This window comes from Pseudophryne corroboree, unplaced genomic scaffold (genome assembly GCF_028390025.1).
Source record: "Pseudophryne corroboree isolate aPseCor3 unplaced genomic scaffold, aPseCor3.hap2 scaffold_814, whole genome shotgun sequence".
Classification (NCBI taxonomy): domain Eukaryota; kingdom Metazoa; phylum Chordata; class Amphibia; order Anura; family Myobatrachidae; genus Pseudophryne; species Pseudophryne corroboree.
The window spans coordinates 194,610-216,972 of record NW_026970393.1 but is presented as its reverse complement, the minus strand read 5'-3'; the positions used below and the strand labels follow the sequence as shown (position 1 = coordinate 216,972).

The window sequence follows — 22,363 nt, the reverse complement described above, 5'->3', positions numbered from 1 at the left end:
AGTCTCTGGAGTTACATCCTTGTGCCTTTATGTCCAGGAAATTCTCCTCCGCTGAATCCAACTATGACGTTGGTAATCGGGAGTTACTGGCGGTAAAATGGGCTTTCGAGGAGTGGAGGCATTGGCTGGAGGGAGCAAAACATACTATTTCGGTATTGACTGACCATAAGAACCTGCAATAGATTGAATCGGCTAAGCGGCTTAATGCCCGGCAGGCACGTTGGGCATTATTTTTTACGCGTTTCAAATTTATAATCACTTTCAGGCCTGGTTCCAAGAATACTAAGGCTGATGCCCTGTCACATAGCTTTCTTCCGGTTCACAATAACAATCCTGTTACCCCCATACTTCCATCTTCGGTCATCTGGGCGGGCCTCACACAAGATTTATTTACCCAGTTAAAACAGCTTCAACACCAAGCTCCTAGAATTACTCCTGCTGGTCGTCTTTACGTCCCTGAGTTTTTGAGAGTTACTGTTTTAACGGAATTCCATGATAACAAAGTTTCAGGGCATCCAGGAGTCTCTAAGACATTGGAGTTAGTCTCTCGCTCAGTATGGTGGCCTGGTCTTTCTAAAGACGTCAAGGAATTTATTTATTCATGTCAGGTTTGTGCACAGCATAAGGTTCCCCGTTCCTTGCCCATCGGGCAACTTATGCCCTTAAATGTTCCTCTCAGGCCGTGGTCTCATATTTCCATGGATTTTGTGGTTGACCTTCCCCTTTCAGCCGGATTCCGAGTCATATGGGTGGTAGTGGACCGTTTTAGTAAAATGGCTCATTTTATTGCTCTTCCCCGATTGCCTTCTGCCCAAGGGTTGGCAGTTTTGTTTCTCCGCCATGTATTCAGGCTTCATGGGTTGCCTACTGATATTGTTTCTGATCGGGGTCCACAATTCATCGCACAATTCTGGAAATGTTTTTGTGCCTCATTGAAGATGAAATTGTCGTTAACATCCGGTTACCACCCACAATCCAACGGGCAAACCGAACGAGTTAACCAATCATTGAAACAATATTTGCGCTTGTATTCAGCCAAACTCCAGAATGATTGGTCCGAGTTTCTTCCGTTGGCTGAATTTGCTTACAATAATTCTTGTCATTCCTCCACTAAAGAGTCTCCATTCTTTTCAGTTTTTGGTTTTCACCCCAGAGCTAATTCTTTTTTTCATCATTCCTCAGTCTCCTCGCTTACCTTAACCTCCCATCTCAGAGCCATTTGGAAAAAGGTGCACCTTGCTCTCAGAAAAGCGGCCTTTCGAGAGAAGAAATTTTCTGACAGGCTCCGACGTCCTTGCACTTTTAAGGTGGGAGATAGGGTGTGGTTGTCGACTCGCAACATCAGGCTTCGACAATCCTCAGCTAGACTGGGACCCAAATTTATTGGGCCATTTCTTATTATTAAAAGAGTCAACCCAGTTGCCTTTCGGTTACGTTTACCAAGATCTCTCAGGATTGGAAATACGTTTCATTGTTCCCTGTTGAAACAATACGTTTCTTCCAGTAGATTTCCTCGGAAGATCTCTCAGGGTAGATCTCCAGTGGATGTACAGGGACAACAGGAGTTCTTGGTAGAGAAGGTTCTCGATTCCAAATTGTCCCGGGATCGGCTGTATTTTCTGGTTCACTGGAAAGGCTATGGTCCGGAGGAAAGGTCTTGGGTCCTGGATAAGGATCTTCATGCCCCGAGGCTCAAGAGGGCATTTTTTCGGGAATTTCCTCAGAAACCTGGCTTTAGGGGTTCCTTGACCCCTCCTCAAGGGGGGGGTACTGTTAGGCGCCGGGGTCCGCTTGATGGTCTGCGCGGCCCGGCGCCTAGCAACTAGAGATGCCGTGCACGTACAGCCGCCGGCTCCCTAGCAACGCTAGACGCCGGGCGCGCTGAGCCGCACGGACCCTAGCAACGGGGACGCCACTGGTGGACCGCGTTCCCCGTTGCTAGGCTTTAGGAAATTAAGATATTCACCTGCTCTCTGGCCGTGCAGCAAGGCAGCTGCACGGCATTTATTCTAATCAGCCTTTAGCAGCTGATTGGAGGACTCCTTGTTAAATACACTCCCAGGGCTTCTCACAGATGCCGGTAATAGCTTCCTGCATGCTGCCTTTGTTTGCTGAGAGTCTGTTTCCAGTCCTGCTGTATCCGGTCATTCCAGTCCGCAGAAGTCCGGTATTCGGGAGTTGTCATCTCATCCCAAGAGGTCGTTTGGTTCCCTGGAGTCCTGACTGATCACCGTTTTATATCCAGTGGTGTTCGTGAGTTGCGGCTCTGCCGTGTGTTGCGGCTCAGCCGCTTTACCTTTTATATTTTGTGTTTGGAGCATTTGCGGAGGGTTCCGCTCTGGTACTCGGCGGTGTACTTGGACAAGTGGATATTTTGGTTGTCCTTTTTCCTGGCGGTTTCTCCGCACATATTATAGTTTTGAGTTTGCTTAGCCCCTGGCCTGGTTGTTTAGTTAGAGGGCCTCTTGTTATCACCCTGTCTCGGGTTTCCCTTTGTCTCTCATTAAGACCGGGGGGCATCGAAGTTGGGCAGACATAATCCGCCCTTCAAACGCGGCTGCCAAGGGCTCAAGAAACCATAGTCTCGCAGGGGATTTCTGACAACACGGGTGAGACAACAGAGTTAGGGCGCCAGGGGCTATTTTCCTGTCCTGCTCCCTTCCCCAGCATTCCGTTCCAGTGCTCCAGTCCTTGCCATAAGATCTTCTCTGACCAGAGTGCTGGAATCATAACACATACTGGACACAGAAGAGGTTTTCTTCCAGTGGAAAGGCTATGGAGATCCAGAGTCTGGTCAAACAAATTCTGAAACCAGCAAGAGTGTTAATCCATCAATGCATTCAGTTGCTGGGGAAGATGGTTGTGGCCTACGCAGAGTGTTCCAGTGGGACCTGTTGGACAATTGGTCCGGATCCCACCTACACATGCACCGGAGGATAATCCTGTCTTCCAAGACCAGAATCTCACTCCATTGGTGGCTGCACAGTTCTCACCTCCTAGAGGGGCGATGGTTCGGGATCCAGGACTGGATCCTAGGGACCACAGATGCAACCCTCCGAGGCTGGGGAGCAGTCACACAGTGGGAAAACGTCCAAGGAAGATGGTCAAGTCAGGAAAATTGTCTCCACATAAATGTTCTGGAGTTAAGGGCCATTTAATAACTGCAGACACAGTACACACTGGGACGGGTGCCCAGCATCCTCAACAGACTAAGAAAAAAGGATTTACCGGTAGGTATTAAAATCCTAGTTTTTCTAACGTCCTAGAGGATGCTGGGGACTCCGTAAGGACCATGGGGATAGACGGGCTCCACAGAGTTCATGATCTTCACTGAGGTAGCGCACAGCACTGCAGCTGTGCGCCATTGCTCCCATACACCTCACATACTCCGGTCACTGTAAGGGTGCAGGGCGCAGGGGGGGCGCCCTGGGCAGCAATATAAACCTCTTTTTGGCAAAAATATAACATATATACAGCTGGGCACTGTATATATGTATGAGCCCCCACCAATTTTACAGTTTAAGCGGGACAGAAGCCCGCCGCCGAGGGGGCGGGGCTTCTCCCTCAGCACTCACCAGCGCCATTTTTTCTCCTCAGCACCGCTGAGAGGAAGCTCCCCGGACTCTCCCCTGCTTATACCACGGTAGAGAAGAGGGTTGAAAAGAGAGGGGGGGCACATAATTCGGCGCAAATTACATACAGCAGCGCTACTGGACAAACATTAAGTTACTGTGTTATTCCTGGGTTATATAGCGCTGGGGAGTGTGCTGGCATACTCTCTCTCTGTCTCTCCAAAGGGCCTTGTGGGGAAACTGTCTTCAGAAAAAGTATTCCCTGTGTGTGTGGTGTGTCGGTACACGTGTGTCGACATGTCTGAGGAAGAAGGCTATATTAGAGAGGAGCGGGAGCAAATGAATGTGGTGTCTCCGCTGACACCTGATTGGATGGATATGTGGAATGTTTTAAATGCTAGTGTAAACTCATTGTACAAAAGATTAGACAAGGCTGAAGCTTTGGGACAGTCAGGGACTCAACCCATGCCTGATCCTATGTTGCAGGGACTGTCAGGGTCTCATAAGCGCCCACTATCCCAGATTGTTGACACAGATACCGACACGGATTCTGACTCCAGTGTCGATTACGATGATGCAAAGTTACAGCCAAAACTGGCAAAATCCATTCGATATATGATTATGGCAATAAAAGATGTTTTGCACATCACAGAGGAACCCCCTGTCCCTGACAAGAGGGTACATATGAGCGCCTGAAATTTTTCGGGTTTTGTGTTTTGGTTTTGGGTTCGGTTCCGCGGCCGTGTTTTGGGTTCGAACGCGTTTTGGCAAAACCTCACCGAATTATTTTTGTCGGATTCGGGTGTGTTTTGGATTCGGGTGTTTTTTTCCAAAAACACTAAAAAACAGCTTAAATCATAGAATTTGGGGGTCATTTTGATCCCAAAGTATTATTAACCTCAAAAACCATAATTTACACTCATTTTCAGTCTATTCTGAATACCTCACACCTCACAATATTATTTTTAGTCCTAAAATTTGCACCGAGGTCGCTGTGTGAGTAAGATAAGCGACCCTAGTGGCCGACACAAACACCGGGCCCATCTAGGAGTGGCACTGCAGTGTCACGCAGGATGTCCCTTCCAAAAAACCCTCCCCAAACAGCACATGACGCAAAGAAAAAAAGAGGCGCAATGAGGTAGCTGTGTGAGTAAGATTAGCGACCCTAGTGGCCGACACAAACACCGGGCCCATCTAGGAGTGGCACTGCAGTGTCACGCAGGATGGCCCTTCCAAAAAACCCTCCCAAAACAGCACATGACGCAAAGAAAAAAAGAGGCGCAATGAGGTAGCTGACTGTGTGAGTAAGATTAGCGACCCTAGTGGCCGACACAAACACCGGGCACATCTAGGAGTGGCACTGCAGTGTCACGCAGGATGTCCCTTCCAAAAAACCCTCCCCAAACAGCACATGACGCAAAGAAAAAAAGAGGCGCAATGAGGTAGCTGTGTGAGTAAGATTAGCGACCCTAGTGGCCGACACAAACACCGGGCACATCTAGGAGTGGCACTGCAGTGTCACGCAGGATGTCCCTTCCAAAAAACCCTCCCCAAACAGCACATGACGCAAAGAAAAAAAGAGGCGCAATGAGGTAGCTGTGTGAGTAAGATTAGCGACCCTAGTGGCCGACACAAACACCGGGCCCATCTAGGAGTGGCACTGCAGTGTCACGCAGGATGTCCCTTCCAAAAAACCCTCCCCAATCAGCACATGATGCAAAGAAAAAGAAAAGAAAAAAGAGGTGCAAGATGGAATTATCCTTGGGCCCTCCCACCCACCCTTATGTTGTATAAACAAAACAGGACATGCACACTTTAACCAACCCATCATTTCAGTGACAGGGTCTGCCACACGACTGTGACTGATATGACGGGTTGGTTTGGACCCCCCCCAAAAAAGAAGCAATTAATCTCTCCTTGCACAAACTGGCTCTACAGAGGCAAGATGTCCACCTCATCTTCACCCTCCGATATATCACCGTGTACATCCCCCTCCTCACAGATTATCAATTCGTCCCCACTGGAATCCACCATCTCAGCTCCCTGTGTACTTTGTGGAGGCAATTGCTGCTGGTCAATGTCTCCGCGGAGGAATTGATTATAATTCATTTTAATGAACATCATCTTCTCCACATTTTCTGGATGTAACCTCGTACGCCGATTGCTGACAAGGTGAGCGGCGGCACTAAACACTCTTTCGGAGTACACACTTGTGGGAGGGCAACTTAGGTAGAATAAAGCCAGTTTGTGCAAGGGCCTCCAAATTGCCTCTTTTTCCTGCCAGTATAAGTACGGACTGTGTGACGTGCCTACTTGGATGCGGTCACTCATATAATCCTCCACCATTCTATCAATGTTGAGAGAATCATATGCAGTGACAGTAGACGACATGTCCGTAATCGTTGTCAGGTCCTTCAGTCCGGACCAGATGTCAGCATCAGCAGTCGCTCCAGACTGCCCTGCATCACCGCCAGCGGGTGGGCTCGGAATTCTGAGCCTTTTCCTCGCACCCCCAGTTGCGGGAGAATGTGAAGGAGGAGATGTTGACAGGTCGCGTTCCGCTTGACTTGACAATTTTGTCACCAGCAGGTCTTTCAACCCCAGCAGACCTGTGTCTGCCGGAAAGAGAGATCCAAGGTAGGCTTTAAATCTAGGATCGAGCACGGTGGCCAAAATGTAGTGCTCTGATTTCAACAGATTGACCACCCGTGAATCCTTGTTAAGCGAATTAAGGGCTGCATCCACAAGTCCCACATGCCTAGCGGAATCGCTCCGTGTTAGCTCCTTCTTCAATGCCTCCAGCTTCTTCTGCAAAAGCCTGATGAGGGGAATGACCTGACTCAGGCTGGCAGTGTCTGAACTGACTTCACGTGTGGCAAGTTCAAAGGGCATCAGAACCTTGCACAACGTTGAAATCATTCTCCACTGCACTTGAGACAGGTGCATTCCATCTCCTATATCGTGCTCAATTGTATAGGCTTGAATGGCCTTTTGCTGCTCCTCCAACCTCTGAAGCATATAGAGGGTTGAATTCCACCTCGTTACCACTTCTTGCTTCAGATGATGGCAGGGCAGGTTCAGTAGTTTTTGGTGGTGCTCCAGTCTTCTGTACGTGGTGCCTGTACGCCGAAAGTGTCCCGCAATTTTTCTGGCCACCGACAGCATCTCTTGCACGCCCCTGTCGTTTTTTAAAAAATTCTGCACCACCAAATTCAAGGTATGTGCAAAACATGGGACGTGCTGGAATTTGCCCATATTTAATGCACACACAATATTGCTGGCGTTGTCCGATGCCACAAATCCACAGGAGAGTCCAATTGGGGTAAGCCATTCCGCGATGATCTTCCTCAGTTGCCGTAAGAGGTTTTCAGCTGTGTGCGTATTCTGGAAAGCGGTGATACAAAGCGTAGCCTGCCTAGGAAAGAGTTGGCATTTGCGAGATGCTGCTACTGGTGCCGCCGCTGCTGTTCTTGCGGCGGGAGTCCATACATCTACCCAGTGGGCTGTCACAGTCATATAGTCCTGACCCTGCCCTGCTCCACTTGTCCACATGTCCGTGGTTAAGTGGACATTGGGTACAACTGCATTTTTTAGGACACTGGTGAGTCTTTTTCTGACGTCCGTGTACATTCTCGGTATCGCCTGCCTAGAGAAGTGGAACCTAGATGGTATTTGGTAACGGGGGCACACTGCCTCAATAAATTGTCTAGTTCCCTGTGAACTAACGGCGGATACCGGACGCACGTCTAACACCAACATAGTTGTCAAGGACTCAGTTATCCGCTTTGCAGTAGGATGACTGCTGTGATATTTCATCTTCCTCGCAAAGGACTGTTGAACAGTCAATTGCTTACTGGAAGTAGTACAAGTGGGCTTACGACTTCCCCTCTGGGATGACCATCGACTCCCAGCGGCAACAACAGCAGCGCCAGCAGCAGTAGGCGTTACACGCAAGGATGCATCGGAGGAATCCCAGGCAGGAGAGGACTCGTCAGACTTGCCAGTGACATGGCCTGCAGGACTATTGGCATTCCTGGGGAAGGAGGAAATTGACACTGAGGGAGTTGGTGGGGTGGTTTGCGTGAGCTTGGTTACAAGAGGAAGGGATTTACTGGTCAGTGGACTGCTTCCGCTGTCACCCAAAGTTTTTGAACTTGTCACTGACTTATTATGAATGCGCTGCAGGTGACGTATAAGGGAGGATGTTCCGAGGTGGTTAACGTCCTTACCCCTACTTATTACAGCTTGACAAAGGGAACACACGGCTTGACACCTGTTGTCCGCATTTCTGGTGAAATACCTCCACACCGAAGAGCTGATTTTTTTGGTATTTTCACCTGGCATGTCAACGGCCATATTCCTCCCACGGACAACAGGTGTCTCCCCGGGTGCCTGACTTAAACAAACCACCTCACCATCAGAATCCTCCTGGTCAATTTCCTCCCCAGCGCCAGCAACACCCATATCCTCCTCATCCTGGTGTACTTCAACACTGACATCTTCAATCTGACTATCAGGAACTGGACTGCGGGTGCTCCTTCCAGCACTTGCAGGGGGCATGCAAATAGTGGAAGGCGCATGCTCTTCACGTCCAGTGTTGGGAAGGTCAGGCATCGCAAACGACACAATTGGACTCTCCTTGTGGATTTGGGATTTCAAAGAACGCACAGTTCTTTGCGGTGCTTTTGCCAGCTTGAGTCTTTTCAGTTTTCTAGCGAGAGGCTGAGTGCTTCCATCCTCATGTGAAGCTGAACCACTAGCCATGAACATAGGCCAGGGCCTCAGCCGTTCCTTGCCACTCCGTGTGGTAAATGGCATATTGGCAAGTTTACGCTTCTCCTCCGACAATTTTATTTTAGGTTTTGGAGTCCTTTTTTTTCTGATATTTGGTGTTTTGGATTTAACATGCTCTGTACTATGACATTGGGCATCGGCCTTGGCAGACGACGTTGCTGGCATTTCATCGTCTCGGCCATGACTAGTGGCAGCAGCTTCAGCACGAGGTGGAAGTGGATCTTGATCTTTCCCTAATTTTGGAACCTCAACTTTTTTGTTCTCCATATTTTATAGGCAGAACTAAAAGGCACCTCAGGTAAACAATGGAGATGGATGGATTGGATACTAGTATACAATTATGGACGGACTGCCACGGTTAGGTGGTATAAAAAAACCACGGTTAGGTGGTATATAATACAATTATGGATGGATGGACTGCCTGCCGAGTGCCGACACAGAGGTAGCAACAGCCGTGAACTACCGCACTGTACACTGGTTGATAAAGAGATAGTAGTATACTCGTAACAACTAGTATGACGACGGTATAAAGAATGAAAAAAAAACCACGGTTAGGTGGTATATATTATAATACAATTATGGTTGGACGGACTGCCTGCCGAGTGCCGACACAGAGGTAGCCACAGCCGTGAACTACCGCACTGTACACTGGTTGATAAAGAGATAGTAGTATACTCGTAACAACTAGTATGACGACGGTATAAAGAATGAAAAAAAAACCACGGTTAGGTGGTATATATTATAATACAATTATGGTTGGACGGACTGCCTGCCGAGTGCCGACACAGAGGTAGCCACAGCCGTGAACTACCGCACTGTACACTGGTTGATAAAGAGATAGTAGTATACTCGTAACAACTAGTATGACGACGGTATAAAGAATGAAAAAAAAACCACGGTTAGGTGGTATATATTATAATACAATTATGGTTGGACGGACTGCCTGCCGAGTGCCGACACAGAGGTAGCCACAGCCGTGAACTACCGCACTGTACACTGGTTGATAAAGAGATAGTAGTATACTCGTAACAACTAGTATGACGACGGTATAAAGAATGAAAAAAAAACCACGGTTAGGTGGTATATATTATAATACAATTATGGTTGGACGGACTGCCTGCCGAGTGCCGACACAGAGGTAGCCACAGCCGTGAACTACCGCAATGTACACTGGTTGATAAAGAGATAGTAGTATACTCGTAACAACTAGTATGACGACGGTATAAAGAATGAAAAAAAAACCACGGTTAGGTGGTATATATTATAATACAATTATGGATGGACGGACTGCCTGCCGAGTGCCGACACAGAGGTAGCCACAGCCGTGAACTACCGCACTGTACACTGGTTGATAAAGAGATAGTAGTATACTCGTAACAACTAGTATGACGACGGTATAAAGAATGAAAAAAAAACCACGGTTAGGTGGTATATATTATAATACAATTATGGTTGGACGGACTGCCTGCCGAGTGCCGACACAGAGGTAGCCACAGCCGTGAACTACCGCACTGTACACTGGTTGATAAAGAGATAGTAGTATACTCGTAACAACTAGTATGACGACGGTATAAAGAATGAAAAAAAAACCACGGTTAGGTGGTATATAATACAATTATGGTTGGACGGACTGCCTGCCGAGTGCCGACACAGAGGTAGCCACAGCCGTGAACTACCGCACTGTACACTGGTTGATAAAGAGATAGTAGTATACTCGTAACAACTAGTATGACGACGGTATAAAGAATGAAAAAAAAACCACGGTTAGGTGGTATATATTATAATACAATTATGGTTGGACGGACTGCCTGCCGAGTGCCGACACAGAGGTAGCCACAGCCGTGAACTACCGCACTGTACACTGGTTGATAAAGAGATAGTAGTATACTCGTAACAACTAGTATGACGACGGTATAAAGAATGAAAAAAAAACCACGGTTAGGTGGTATATATTATAATACAATTATGGATGGACGGACTGCCTGCCGAGTGCCGACACAGAGGTAGCCACAGCCGTGAACTACCGCACTGTACACTGGTTGATAAAGAGATAGTAGTATACTCGTAACAACTAGTATGACGACGGTATAAAGAATGAAAAAAAAACCACGGTTAGGTGGTATATAATACAATTATGGTTGGACGGACTGCCTGCCGAGTGCCGACACAGAGGTAGCCACAGCCGTGAACTACCGCACTGTACACTGGTTGATAAAGAGATAGTAGTATACTCGTAACAACTAGTATGACGACGGTATAAAGAATGAAAAAAAAACCACGGTTAGGTGGTATATATTATAATACAATTATGGATGGACGGACTGCCTGCCGAGTGCCGACACAGAGGTAGCCACAGCCGTGAACTACCGCACTGTACTGTGTCTGCTGCTAATATAGACTGGTTGATAAAGAGATAGTATACAATACTACTAATATACTGGTGGTCAGGCACTGGTCACCACTAGTCACACTGGCAGTGGCACTCCTGCAGCAAAAGTGTGCACTGTTTAATTTTAATATAATATTATTTATCATGTACTCCTGGCTCCTGCTATAACAACCTGCAGTGCTCCCCAGTCTCCCCCACAATTATAAGCTTTATATACAATACATTGATGTGCAGCACACTGGGCTGAGCAGTGCACACAGACTGAGTCACTGTGTGACTGTGTATCGTTTTTTTCAGGCAGAGAACGGATATATTAAATAAAACAAACAACTGCACTGTCTCTGGTGGTCACTGGTCACTGTGGTCGTCAGTCACTAAACTCTGTCTGCACTCTCTTCTAATCTACAGTATCACAGCAATCTCTCTCTCTCTCTCTCTCTTCTAAATCTAATCTAAATGGAGAGGACGCCAGCCACGTCCTCTCCCTATCAATCTCAATGCACGTGTGAAAATGGCGGCGACGCGCGGCTCCTTATATAGAATCCGAGTCTCGCGAGAATCCGACAGCGTCATGATGACGTTCGGGCGCGCTCGGGTTAACCGAGCAAGGCGGGAAGATCCGAGTCGCTCGGACCCGTGAAAAAAAAAGTGAAGTTCGTGCGGGTTCGGATTCAAAGAAACCGAACCCGCTCATCTCTAATATGTACAAGGGAAAGAAGCCTGAGGTAACCTTTGAGGGGGTCACACGAGCTGAACGAGTTATGTGAAAAAGCTTGGGAATCTCCAGATAAAAGACTGCAGATTTCCAAAAGGATTCTTATGGCGTATCCTTTTCCATCAACGGATAGGTTACGATGGAAATCCTCCCGTAGGATGGACAAAGCATTAACACGCACAGCTACAGTTGGAAAATCAAATTTTTTACCTTATGTTCCCTCACAGCATAAGAAAGCTCCGCATTATCAAATGCAGTCCTTTCGGTCACAAAGAAACAAGAAAGTGCGAGGTGCGTCCTTTCTTGCCAGAGGTAGGGGCAGAGGAATAAAGCTGCACAACACAGCTAGTTCCCAGGAACAGAAGTCCTCCCCGGCCTCTACAAAATCTACCTCATGACGCTGGGGCTCCACTGGCAGAGTCCGGCCCATGTGATGTCATGCAGCTGCTCTGACCACGCCTCCTGTTTCTCCGTTGCCGACCCCATTTTGAAACCGTGCCCCCGCACCGCTCCATCTCCGACTTGGAAATGGAGTGTTGTTGACCCCCCTCCCCCCCCCCTTCACCGATTCACAGGCAGAGGTGATCGCATTATCTGCGGGGTGCCACAGAAAATGCAGGCGGATGCGTATGCTCTTAGCAGTTTTTGCAGTTGGATTGCGATCCAACCTGAATCAGGCCCCATTACCTATCACAATGCACTGCGGGTAGTACAAAATGGGGTTAATATAGGAGAAAAAACCCCAGAGCTGTGCTCCTTAACTGTCCCTGGTGGCTAGTGGAGCGGCTGCCCAGTAATCAGTGTCCACGCCAGTGCGCACACGGCCCGCCCCCATCAGCGGCCTCGTGATCCCGGAGGGCGGTGTGTGTGTGACTGACCTTAGGAAGAAACCGGAGCCTCCGCTGCAGTGACCCAGCAACCGGGGCACGGGAGTATACTGCGCCACTGGGAGTGATGGAGCTGCAGTAAAGAGGTCTATTAGACCTAGCCTGCTGCAGCCCTTGTAGATTCTTATAAAAAAAGTTATTCTTTTCTTGCCAAAATTAATAGCTAAGAATAGGCTGCCTGAGGCAGCCCCCTGTTAAGTGGCCTGCTACTGAAGGCACCAACTACAAACTGAGCTCCCTGTTCATGGAAGCGAGGTTATAGAGGAGGGGGCGCTGAGCATCTTGGGAACAGTCAAAAGCTTTGAGCCTGTGGGTGCCTCAGATCAAGATCCTACTCTGGTGTACATATACAATGTGAATCCTTGTGGAGTCCAGTGTACCCCACAGAAGAAATGAATGCGTCACACCCATTGGCAGCAACATTAGAATAGCTGCTGATGGGCACAATTGAGAAAGGAAGGGGGGAAAACATTTGAATCCAGCACATATATGTAATTTGAATATGTAATTTGTACCTTCCTACTTTAAAATGTAATGGATGAAACTCACCCTGTGAGAACTATCTTCATGATCAGGAGATCTCATATGCAAGATAAGTATGTGTTGGGATAGGGCTGTGGAGGGCGGCTGCTCGGGCACACCCCTGTCAAGTTAAGGAGATTCAACTGAGGAAGCACAAGGGAACTCTCATCTGGGAACAACAACTGCAGGGAGAACACATTTTCAGACGAATGTGGGAGGGCAGAAGGCTGCCTAATACTGAAGCACCCCCAAACAACAAACCAAATGCAACAACTACTGCAAGCATTCCTGGGGGAAGGCCTGCAGCAGATGGATTTGCATATAGTGATGTCATCCAAGCAGTGGGCATAGTTGGCTGCAACCCTCGTCTGCATATGAAAAGAGAAAAGGGTCACGCAGGGCATGGCGGCCTTTGTGGGGTTGCGCTTGGATGACCCCTAAATCGCTTTATACACCCCCACCCCCCATCAGTGTGGGCTCATGTTGGCCATGCCCCAGCCCCTGAAGCATTCAAGCTGATTTCTTGCAGCAGCTGGACCCAGAAACAGCTCCAGAGTTGCTCTACAAGACAAGTAAAAGGGTGTGAGCCCTGCAGCACCACCTGTAGTTTGCATACACACATATATAGGACAGCATCTCTTATATGCCCCAGGGTCAATAAAATAGTATCCTTATCTAGGGTATCCATCCCCTCAGATAAGGTATCCGTCCATGCCGCTACAGCACTACACACCCAGGCCGACGCAATTGCCGGTCTGAGTAAGGTACCTGAATGTGTATAAATGGACTTCTGGGTAATCTCCTGTTTGCGGTCAGCAGACTCTTTGAGGGTAGCCGTATACTGGGACGGGAGGGCTACCTTCTTGGATAAGCGTGTTAATGCTTTGTCCACCCTAGGGGAGGATTCCCATCGTAACCTATCCATTGATGGGAAAGGATACGCCATAAGAATCCTTTTGGAAATCTGCAGTCTTTTATCTGGAGATTCCCAAGCTTTTTCACATAACTCGTTCAGCTCGTGTGACCCCCTCAAAGGTTACCTCAGGCTTTTTCACCTTGTACATATGTACCCTCTTGTCAGGGACAGGGGGTTCCTCTCTGATGTGCAAAACATCTTTTATTGCCATAATCATATATCGAATGGATTTTGCCAATTTTGGCTGTAACTTTGCATCATCGTAATCGACACTGGAGTCAGAATCCGTGTCTGTATCTGTGTCAACAATCTGGGATAGTGGGCGCTTATGAGACCCTGACAGTCCCTGCAACATAGGATCAGGCATGGGTTGAGACCCTGACTGTCCCAAAGCTTCAGCCTTGTCTAATCTTTTGTGCAATGAGTTTACACTAGCATTTAAAACATTCCACATATCCATCCAATCAGCTGTCGGCGGAGACACCACATTCATTTGCTCCTGCTCCTCTCTAATATAGCCTTCTTCCTCAGACATGTCGACACATGTGTACCGACACACCAGACACACAGGGAATGCTTTTTCTGAAGACAGTTTCCCCACAAGGCCCTTTGGAGAGACAGAGAGAGAGTATGCCAGCACACACCCCAGCGCTATATAACCCAGGAATACACAGTAACTTAATGTTTGCCCAGTAGTACTGCAGCATGTAATTTGCGCCAAATTATGTGCCCCCCCCCCCCTCTTTTCAACTCTCTTGTCTACCGTGGTATAAGCAGGGGAGAGTCCGGGGAGCTTCCTCTCAGCGGTGCTGTGAAGAAAAAATGGCGCTGGTGAGTGCTGAGGGAGAAGCCCCGCACCCCCGGCGGCAGGCTTCTGTCCAGCTTAAACTGTAAAATTGGCGGGGGCTCATACATATATACAGTGCCCCGCTGTATATGTGTTATATTTTTGCCAAAAAGAGGTTTATATTGCTGCCCAGGGTGCCCCCCCCCCCCCCCTGCGCCCTGCACCCTTACAGTGACCGGAGTGTGTGAGGTGTATGGGAGCAATGGCGCACAGCTGCAGTGCTGTGCGTTACTTCAGTGAAGATCATGAAGTCTTCTGCCGCCTCTGAAGTCTTCTTTTCTTCTCATACTCACCCGGCTTCTATCTTCCGGCTCTGCAAGGGGGATGGAGGCGCGGCTCTGGGACGGACGGCGAGGGTGAGATCCTGCGTACCAATCCCTCTGGAGCTAATGGTGTCCAGTAGCCTAAGAAGCAGGACCTTGCAACTCAGAGAGTAGGGCTGCTTCTCTCCCCTCAGTCCCTCGATGAGGGAGTCTGTTGCCAGCAGTGCTCCCTGAAAATTAAAAACCTAACAAAATACTTTCTGTCAGAAAGCTCAGGAGAGCTCCTGAAAAGCACCCAGTCTCCACTGGGCACAGTATCAAACTGAGGTCTGGAGGAGGGGCGTAGAGGGAGGAGCCAGTGCACACCCAGAACTAAAGTCTTTCTTAAAGTACCCATGTCTCCTGCGGAGCCTATCTATCCCCATGGTCCTTACGGAGTCCCCAGCATCCTCTAGGACGTTAGAGAAAATAGGATTTTAATACCTACCGGTAAATCCTTTTCTCTTAGTCCGTAGAGGATGCTGGGCACCCGTCCCAGTGCTTACTGTGTCTGCAGTTATTAAATGGCCCTTAACTCCAGAACATTTATGTGGAGAAAACTTTCCTGACTTGACCATCTTCCTTGGATGTTTTCCCCCTGTGTGACTGCTCCCCAGCCTCGGAGGGTTGCATCCATGGTCCCTAGGATCCAGTCCTGGATCCCGAACCATCGCCCCTCTAGGAGGTGAGAACTGTGCAGCCACCAATGGAGTAAGATTCTGGTCTTGGAAGACAGGATTATCCTCCGGTGCATGTGTAGGTGGGATCCGGACCACTTGTCCAACAGGTCCCACTGGAACACTCTGGCATGGAACCTGCCAAACTGAATGGCCTCGTAGGCCGCAACCATCTTCCCCAGCAACAGAATGCATTGATGGATTAACACTCTTGCTGGTTTCAGAATTTGTTTGACCAGACTCTGGAACTCCATAGCCTTTCCACTGGAAGAAAGCCTCTTCTGTGTCCAGTATTACTCCCAGAAACAACAACCGCGTCATTGGGACCAACTGCGATTTTGGCAAGTTTAGGAGCCAACCATGTTGTTGAAGAACTGTCAGGGAGAGTAGATGTTTTGCACCAACTGGTCCCTGGATCTCGCCTTTATCAGGAGATCATCCAAGTACGGCATAATTGTGACTCCTTGCTTGCGAAGGAGAACCATCATTTCCACCATCACCCTGGTGAAAATCCTCGGAGCCGTGGACAGACCAAACGGCAACGTCTGAAATTGGTAATGACAATCCTGAATTGCAAACCTCAGGTAGCTTGATGCAGTGGCTAAACGAGAACATGTAATTAGGCATCCTTATGTCTACCAAAACCATGAAATCTCCTTCCTCCGGACTGGAGATCCCTACCCTGAGAGATTCCATCTTGAAATTGAATTTCTTTAGGTAGAAATTGAGGGATTTCAGATTTAAGATTGGTCTGACTGAGCCGTCCGGCTTCGGGAGCACGAAGAGGCTTGAATAAAAACCTTCTCCCTGCTGACTAAGGCCGATTTGAACAATCGGTGAGGGGGAACGTCTTGAAACCCCAGTTTGTACCCTTGTGACACTATTTGTAAAACCCACGAGTCCAGGTCCAAATTAATCCAGAACTGACTGAAGTGTTTTAGACGTGCCCCCACTGGTGTGGGCTCCTGCAAGAGAGCCCCAGCGTCATGCAGTGGATTTGGCAGAAGCAGAGGACGATCTCTGCTCCTGCGATCTTGAAGAGGCTACAGACCTCTTCCCTCTACTCCTTCCTCTACCTGCAAAGAAAGGGGAATCTTAACTTCTTGCATATCTATTGGGACAAAATGACTGCGTTAGACAATGATGCGTCTTCATCCGTTGAGAGGGAACATAGGGCAAGAAGGTTGACTTACCTGCGGGAGCTGCCGAGATCAAATTAACTAGGCCATTGCCAAACAAGGCTTCACCTTCATAGGGAAGAGACTCCCTTTCTTCTTGGAGTCAGCATCAGCATTCCCTTGGTGAATCCACAATGCCCTCCTATCCGAGACTGCCATGAAATTGGCCCGTGAACTCAAGAGTCCTATATCCCTTGCAGTCGTAAGTATGCTGCAGTGTCCTTGATATGATCCAACGTAAGGAGTATCCCATCTCTCCAAGATATCTATATCGGAAGACAAGGTATTCGACCAATTCTTGAATACTACTACTCACCCATGCGCATGTAATGTCAGGTCTAAGTAATGTACCCGTGGTTACATAACTAGAAATAATGTAGCTTCCTGCATATGATCCGCTGGATTTGTGACAGGGCCCCGTGCAGAACAGGGGGTGACTCACACTTTATTCTGTCCGCAGCAGGAAATGAATAAACAATCGGAAACCTTTTGGGGATTTGAAACCATCTTGTCGAGCTGGATCAGACTTTCTCAAACAGAGATGGAGGAACGTTACATCAGCTTTCATTATATATCTATATATACATACATATAGACCCCTTTGTCAGGAACAGCAGGGTCCTCAGTGATGTTAATATGTCCTTAATATCCACAATCATGTACTGAATGCTCCTTGCCAATATTGGATCTAATCAGGAAATATTATGGTCGACATAGGAATCAGTATCCGAGTCAGTATCAGTGTGTAGTAACATTTTTGCGGGCCTGAGGGAAAAGAAGCATAGCCATGAACATCACATCTATTCTCTACGTCTGTGTCTGGGACACAGATTTATCCAACCTCACTCTGATATTATTGAAACTTTCACCCAGTCAGTTATTGGTGGTGCCAACAGGGCCACCATCATATGTCTGCATTCCTAATATAGTTTCCTCTTGGGAAAAACATTCAGCCACCGACATGTTGACACACATGTACCAAGTACCCACAGACACATCGGCTTATGGGGGATAGACCTACAGTAAATCTGTCAGAGGGACAGAGAGGATTTTTCAGCTCACAACCCAGCGCCAAAAGTACACAGTCTGGGAAATAATAAACTCTATAGTGATAGACTTGTAACGCTCTATAGATGTGCTGGTGAGGTGAGGAAGAAGCCCCGCCGCTGTAATGGCACGCTTCTGTCCCGCTCAGAAACAAATAATTAATTACGCTGGCGGGGTAAGGACAGTGCCCAGGCACTAATGTCCACTTTTGCCAGCCTTTTGTGAGGAATTTATGTTGCCCACGGTGCCCCCCCCCACCCACCCACATGCCCTGCACCCTGCAGTGCCTGTGTTTGTGTGGAAGCATGGCGCACAGCATTCCGCTCGCTGCGTGGTACCTCAGAATGCCGTCACTGGAGAAGAAGTCTTCTGTTCTTCTGCTACTCGCCTGTCTTCTGACTTCTGGCTCTGTAAGGGGGTGATGGCAGGCTACGGGAGTGGGCATCTAGGCGTACCCAGCGATCAGCACCCTCAGGAGCTAATGGTGTCCTGTCAGCCTGAAGCAGAGCCATTGAACTCACTAGAAGTTGGTCATACTTCTCTCCCCTAAGTTCCACGAAGCAGGGAGACTGTTGCCAGCAGCCTCCCTGAAAATAAGAAAAACTAACATAAGTCTTTTCAGAGAAACTCAGTAGAGCTCCCCTGTAGTGCATCCAGTCTCACTGGGCACAATTCTAAAACTGGAGTCTGGAGGAGGGGCATAGAGGGAGGAGACAGTTCACACCCTTTGAAAGTCTTAAAGTGCCCATGTCTCCTGCGGATCCCGTCTATACCCCATGGTTCTTAATGTGATCCCAGCATCCTCTAGGACGTATGAGAAAACAAATAACGCACACACGAGGAGGAGAGAACAAAGGAAGCTATAAGGAGGGGAGGGGAGGGGAGGGGAGGAGGTAAGGTAGTAAAGGGATATTGGATAAACTACAACCTTATACATATTCATTAATGTACCAGTAGTTAGAAGTAGAAGAGCTCTAACAGAAACCACAAAGCTTATCTAAAGCCACACCACACTGGATATGCCCAATCTCATTTGATCTTTGAAGCAAAGCAGTATTGGACTTTGTTACTACCAAGCAGTCTCCCATCCATGTATTATCAGATTCTTTAGGTGTTTTTAAACTATCAACACCCTTTTCTTGGTACTGTACATTTAATTTTTACACATATTCTTTTATGTACCAGAAGTTAGAAGTAGAAGAGCTTTTTTTTGTTAATTTAAGTAATCAAAACTGGGATTGATATTTTTGCTCTTTTATTTTTACTTAAAGTACAATAACTTTTACCATTTTAATTTGTTTTAATAGTATATTGACAGTATAGTTTTCTTTCAAAAATCCACTTAATTTTCTTTACCCTATTATTAAAATGGTAATTGACAAAAAAAACTACATTGTCACCAGAAGAGCAATACAAAATGTACAAGTGATATATTAAAATCATCTTTCCAGCTTGAATTTCAATGATGCATTGGGGCAACAATTTTGTGAGAAACATCTTCACCCTTAAATAAAGATTTTCGTAATTTCTTACCTGTGTGCTAATTAGATATCACCTTGTTTTCACATTAAACAGACTTCCACATGAGAAAGCAGCAAGGATGCAGTGGCGTTAATGTTTCCTGGTGTCAACCTGTATTATTTCAGTAGACATTGAAATGAGGATGCATCTTGCTGCCTTTCCAATGAAGCAAGTTTAATTTAGTAATAGGTGAAAAACCATCCCTACAAAGGTGTTAATCAGAGACTTGGCCTTGTGGACACTTTTCAGAGAACAAATTTGTTAGCATAAAAATAAAGCCAGAAAATGAAGAGCTGTTTAATCACGCAATTTGATTTTTTTGCCAGCATATTTCTTTTTCTCTGCAACCCACTGCTAAATTGTGCTTCCTAAATGTTTTTATAAAATTACTGAATCAAATCTAACTCTGATTACATCAGAGAAGGCCAGGTACCCTACACCATAACAGGGGGTTTGAAATTTTGACTTGTCTACTTTAAGATCACCAAAATCTGATAACAAGGTCAATTAGGTCCCTGGGTGGGATTGAACCACCAACCTTTTGGTTAATAGCCGTACATACTAACTGATTGCGCCACAGAGACCCTTTTACTTGCCTTACAGAGCAGCTCTGGAGCTGTTACAGTGCCCAGCTGCTGCAAGAAATCAGCTTGAATGCTTAAGGGGCTGGGGCATAGCCAACATGAGCCCCACACCGAAGGAGGGTGGAGGTGTTTAATGCGAACTAGGGGTCATCCAAGCGCCGCAAAAGGCCGCCATGCCCTGCACGCCCCTTTTCTCTTTTCATATGCAGACGAGGGTTGAAGCCAACTTTGACCCACTGCTTGGATGACATCACCATATGCAAATCCATCTGCTGCAGGCCTTCCCCCAAGAATGCTTGCACTAGTTGTTGCATTTGGTTTGTTGTTTGGGGGTGCTTCAGTATTAGGCAGCCTTCTGCCCTCCCATGTTCATCTGAAAATATGTGTTCTCCCTGCAGTTGTTGTCCCCAGATGAGAGTTCCCTTGTGCTGCCTCAGTTGAATCTCCTTTACTTGACAGAGATGTGCCTGAGCAGCGGCCCTCCCCAGCTCTATCCCAAATCATACTTATTTTGCATAGGAGATACCATGGTCATGAAGATTGTTCTCCCAGGGTGAGGTTCATTCATTGCATTCTGGGTATGCTGACCCCTATGATTTCCCCAAATGTAGGAAACTCGACTGCATTATTTGTGGTAGTGGGGGACTGTGTTTGTGCTTTCCTCTGGTCAGCTCTGGTAAAAGTCAGATTTCTTTGTCTCAGATCTTCCTCTAGCCTTGTTCTTTTTTCTAGAGTTCCCTTGCGCTGCCTCAGTTGGATCTCCTTCACTTGACAGGGGGGTACCCGAGCAGCAACCCTCCCCAGCTCTAGCCCAACTCCTACTTACCTGCCAGGTGAGATACTATGATCATGAAGGTGCTTCTCCCAGGGCAAGGCTCACCCATTGCACTCTGGGTGTGCTGCTCCTGCGATTTCCCCAAATGTGGGAAACTTGACTGCATAATTTGTGTTTCCCCTGGTCGGCTCTCGTATAATTCAGATCTCTTTGTCTCAGGTCTCTCTCCAGCCTAGTTTGCTGTCTGTTTCCACTTCTCTTTTCTTGAGCCGCTCCCTTCTATGCCCTTGCGCACTATCCTGACTTCTCCCGTCTGCTTACTTTGTGCTTTCCATTGCACAATGCAAACTACAGGTAGTACTGCAGGGCCCACACCCTTTTACTTGCCTTACAGAGCAGCTCTGGGGCTGTTACAGTGCCCAGCTGCTGCAAGAAATCAGCTTGAATGCTTCAGGGGCTGGGGCATAGCCAACATGAGCCCCACACCGAAGGAGGGTGGAGGTGTTTAATGCGAACTAGGGGTCTTCCAAGCGCCGCAAAAGGCCGCCATGCCCTGCACGCCCCTTTTCTCTTTTCATATGCAGACGAGGGTTGAAGCCAACTTTGACCCACTGCTTGGATGGCATTACCATATGCAAATCAATCTGCTGCAGGCCTTCCCCCAGGAATGCTTGCACTAGTTGTTGCATTTGGTTTGTTGTTTGGGGGTGCTTCAGTATTAGGCAGCCTTCTGCCCTCCCATGTTCATCTGAAAATATGTGTTCTCCCTGCAGTTGTTGTCCCCAGATGAGAGTTCCCTTGTGCTGCCTCAGTTGAATCTCCTTTACTTGACAGAGATGTGCCTGAGCAGCGGCCCTCCCCAGCCCTATCTCAAATCATACTTATTTTGCATAGGAGATACCATGGTCATGAAGATTGTTCTCCCAGGGTGAGGTTCATTCATTGCATTCTGGGTATGCTGACCCCTGTGATTTCCCCAAATGTGGGAAACTCGACTGCATTATTTGTGGTAGTGGGGGACTGTGTTTGTGCTTTCCTCTGGTCAGCTCTGGTAAAAGTCAGATTTCTTTGTCTCAGATCTTCCTCTAGCCTTGTTCTTCTTTCGAGAGTTCCCTTGTGCTGCCTCAGTTGGATCTCCTTCACTTGACAGGGGGGTGCCCGAGCAGCGACCCTCCCCAGCTCTAGCCCAACTCCTACTTACCTGCCAGGTGAGATACTATGATCAGGAAGGTGCTTCTCCCAGGGCAAGGCTCACCCATTGCACTCTGGGTGTGCTGCTCCTGCGATTTCCCCAAATGTGGGACACTTGACTGCATAATTTGTGTTTCCTCTGGTCGGCTCTCGTATAATTCAGATCTCTTTGTCTCAGGTCTCTCTCCAGCCTAGTTTGCTGTCTGTTTCCACTTCTCTTTTCTTGAGCCGCTCCCTTCTATGCCCTTGCGCACTATCCTGACTTCTCCCGTCTGCTTACTTTGTGCCTTCCAACGCACAATGCGAACTACAGGTAGTGCTGCAGGGCCCACACTCTTTTACTTGCCTTACAGAGCAGCTCTGGAGCTGTTACAGTGCCCAGCTGCTGCAAGAAATCAGCTTGAATGCTTCAGGGGCTGGGGCATAGCCAACATGAGCCCCACACC

At 47.8% G+C, this 22,363-nt stretch overlaps 4 non-coding genes across 4 annotated transcripts; all 4 read left to right on the top strand.

The window, feature by feature from the left end:
• Window positions 1-20,453: 20,453 nt before the first annotated feature.
• On the top strand, window positions 20,454-20,617 carry LOC135042078 (U1 spliceosomal RNA). Its single transcript, XR_010235411.1, has one exon. It is a non-coding gene; the product is annotated as a U1 spliceosomal RNA (small nuclear RNA).
• A 152-nt stretch (window positions 20,618-20,769) lies between these two features.
• LOC135042088 (U1 spliceosomal RNA) lies at window positions 20,770-20,932 on the top strand. The gene has a single exon (XR_010235421.1). It is a non-coding gene; the product is annotated as a U1 spliceosomal RNA (small nuclear RNA).
• Window positions 20,933-21,603: 671 nt separating this feature from the next.
• On the top strand, window positions 21,604-21,767 carry LOC135042057 (U1 spliceosomal RNA). The gene has a single exon (XR_010235391.1). It is a non-coding gene; the product is annotated as a U1 spliceosomal RNA (small nuclear RNA).
• Window positions 21,768-21,919: 152 nt separating this feature from the next.
• Window positions 21,920-22,082, top strand: LOC135042090 (U1 spliceosomal RNA). Its single transcript, XR_010235423.1, has one exon. It is a non-coding gene; the product is annotated as a U1 spliceosomal RNA (small nuclear RNA).
• Window positions 22,083-22,363: the final 281 nt, after the last annotated feature.